This window comes from Halichoerus grypus, chromosome 1, assembly GCF_964656455.1.
Source record: "Halichoerus grypus chromosome 1, mHalGry1.hap1.1, whole genome shotgun sequence".
NCBI lineage: Eukaryota > Metazoa > Chordata > Mammalia > Carnivora > Phocidae > Halichoerus > Halichoerus grypus.
Window position 1 is genome coordinate 164,292,620 of NC_135712.1, and position 3,376 is coordinate 164,295,995.

The following is a 3,376-nucleotide window of genomic DNA, read 5'->3' on the forward strand; positions in this document are numbered from 1 at the left end:
GAGAAGGAGACTCTACGGCGGCGGGACGGACAGGCACCGGAGCCCGCGTTTCGGTCCCAAAGTTCCCCTCGAGCGCCTCCCGGACGCCTGCGCACCTCCGCCGGGGACTCGGAGGTCCCCGGTTCTCTCGGACCCCGACCCAGGCGCTCCCTCGAGGGGGCCTGTCCCGGGAGCGCCGGACGAACGACCGCCGTCTCTCCCGGTGCGCGGCCGCCGCTCCCTGTGGCGCGTCTCGCGCGCAGCCCCTGCCCTCCACGGCCCGGCTGGCTCGCTCTGGACCGGGACTTCTCAGCACGCCCGCGACCCTCACCCGGACCTGTCCGTGCCCGTCCCCTCCGACCTCGACGCCGCAGCCCCGGCCCTCCTCGGGCCCCGACCCCTCGGCGCTTCCCCGCCCTCCAGGCCCCCAGCGCCGCCCGCACCCCGACACTGACCTGCGGCTGCGGCAGCGCCCGGCTCCGGTGTCCCGGCGGCCGACCCGAGCGCCCCAGGCGGCGACTGCGGCGCGGGCGCGGGCGCGGGCTACGGCTCCGAGTGCGGTCGGCCCCGCCTGCCCGAGGCTGAGCCGGGCCGGGGGCGGGCGCGGCGGCGCGGCACGGCGCGGGGGCGGGGAGCGCGCGGCGCGGGGCGCCCGCCGCCTGGCGCACAGTAGGGCCCCTGGCCTCTGGGGCCGCCTTGGGGCGCACCCACTCGGCCCGGCCTCGCTTGTTCCTCGCAGCCACCGCTGGGAGGCGGCCCAGAAATGGTCCCATTTTACAGAGACGGCACCCGGACGGAGCTCAGAAAGGTGCCCACGGTCACGTCTGGGAACAGTCCGCGGTGCGGGATTCCGGAGCCCGCCTTCCGTCTCCACGCCAGTGTGTCTCACCCTTCGCCCTGCGAGATTTCCTTTTTCCAAGCTGTTATTTTTAATGACATTCTTTAAAAAGAAATTAAATCATATTTAGGATCACCTGGTTTTTACCCGAGGGCCCAATGGTGATGCGCACTTTCAGCGCCCCCCCTCCTTTTGCATTTGTACTTCACACCGGTGCTCATTAGTTCCTTAAGGTGATAGAGTTTTAGTTTTAATCATTAAAAGCATTTCTTAAACTCATTAACAGCATTTCTTGAATTCTTTAGCGGTGTTTCCTGCACTGAGGGATCAGGACTCATGGGGTGGGGGTGGGGTGGGACGCGGGGCGTGGGAATCCCAAGTTCTCACGTTGGAGAAGCAGTTTGGGGCATGCTGCCTGGTAAATGTACTGGGCAGTCTGCGGGCCGCTGCTTTTCCTGCCGCCCTCTCCGTGACGACCCGTCCAGAGGGGTTCACAGATGCCCAGTCAGAAAGCCTCTGGTCTTCTGGACTTGAGGCCGTACCTTTTTCCCTTCCTCCCATCGCATTTACTGAGCATCCCGCTCTCGGCCTGGTCCTCCTTGAGGAAGCAAAGACGAATAACGTTCCTGACTTCAAGAAAATTATCGATTGCTTGTCCAGAATGCTCTCTAGTCCTTTCACATCTTAACTAGTTGGGGACGCTTAGTTCTTTTCCCTTTAGGGCAAAAGGTTCTCATTTTTGAAGGACAATTTTGTGAGGATGAGTATCACTTCTGAAAAGGTTCAGAGCTAAAGTCAATAGATTCGTGTCCTACTTGTCTCCTAGAACAAGAAGAGCTACAGCTCTGTAGGGACTCGAGAAAAGAACATTTGTTGACCATTGGAAACCACCCATTTCTTTGCCTGTCGTCTAGGTAAGTCGGGTTGTCAGGGCTCAACATTCTACACTCAGGCATAGAAGTGCTGCATGCATTCTTCTTGATCATTCCAGAGTTCCAAATGTATGATTCAATATTTGTCAGCTTATTGACAGAGTTGTACCACCATCACCATTTCAAAAGAAACCTCCTACCCATTAGCAGTCATTCCCTGTAACCCTACCTAACCACTAATCCAGTTCTGTCTCCATAGATTAACCTATTTTGGATATATCATATAAATGAAATACAATAAGGTCTTCTGTGACATGCTTCTTTGAACTTAGCATAATGTATTGAGGCTCATCCATGTGGTATCATATCGATATTTCTTTCTTTTCTATGGTCAAATAATATTCCATTGTATGGATATATCACATTTCATTTACTCATCCACTGTCGATGAATATTTGGGTTGTTTCTACTTTTTGACTATTAGGAATAATGCTGTTATGAAGATTCATATCAAGGTTTTGTGTAGACATGTTTTTCTTTCTCTTGGGTACATATCTAGGAGCAGAATTGCTTGATCAAATGGTGACTCTATGTTTAATTTTTTAAGGAACTGCCAGCCTGTTTTCCAAGGTGGCTGCACCATTCTACATTCATGTCAGCCATGTATGGAGGTTCCAATTTCTCCACATTCTTGTCAACACTTGTTATTGTCTTTTTTATTTTAGCCAACCTGATGTGTGTGAAGTGGTACCTCATTGTAGTTTTGATTTGTATTTCCCTAATGACTCATTATACAAGCATCTTTTCATGTGCTTATTGGCTATTTGTGTATCATCCTTGAAGAAAAGTCTATTAAAATCCTTTGTTCATCTTTAAATTGGGTTATTATATTTTTATTGTTAATTTATAAGATCTGTTTATATATTCTGTATACAAGTTCTTTATCAGATATGTAATTAACAAATATTTCCTTCCATCCAGTAAGTTCTTTTTACTTTCTTCTTGGCATCATTTAAAGCAGAAGAATTTTTAATTTTAATGAAATCCAATTTACCTACTTTTCTTTTGGTGTCACATCAATTCCTAATCCAGAGCCATAAAAATTTACTCCTAAATTCTCTTCTAAGAGTTGATAGTTTTATCTCTTATGTTTAGGTCTCTGAGTTATTTTTAGTTAAATTTTGTGTATGGTGTGAGGTAGGGCAAACCTGCTTTTGGTTGGGGAAATTCACATAATTAAGGACACTGACCAAAGAGAATCCCAACACAGTAAACTCAGAACTGGTGCAACATTTTAGAATTGCATACTAGAATATGAATACTTTCTAAACATCCTTCTAAATAAAAAAAAAAATCTGTGATTTTTGAAAGTGATCTGTAGTTAGTGAAGCCTAAAAATGTAAGAAGTTAAGGAATGTAAATAGAAATAATATAAATCTGTTTTTTAAACTACTGGTCTTGATTCACTGGTGGATTATTAAATCAATTCAGTGGGTTATAACCAATATATTTTTTAAAGTCCAATAAAACAGAACAGAAGAGAACAGAAACTATCAGAATGTACTTCCTAAATTTAAAAAAATGTTGCTTCATAACTTTTATGTTATGTATATGTGTGTACCAGGAATTGGTGTAAAATGTGTTTAGTACTGTTGGCCATATTTTCAAAAATTAGAAAAACACTGTG

General features: G+C 47.5%; 1 protein-coding gene across 1 annotated transcript in view; it reads right to left on the bottom strand.

Moving 5' to 3' along the window:
- PPARG (peroxisome proliferator activated receptor gamma) overlaps positions 1-555 on the bottom strand; it is a 179,699-nt gene extending 179,144 nt beyond the window's left edge. The window contains exon 1 of the mRNA XM_036073566.2: positions 435-555. The gene's annotated coding sequence lies outside the window, so the exon portion shown is untranslated. The remainder of the gene's footprint in view (positions 1-434) is intronic.
- Positions 556-3,376: the final 2,821 nt, after the last annotated feature.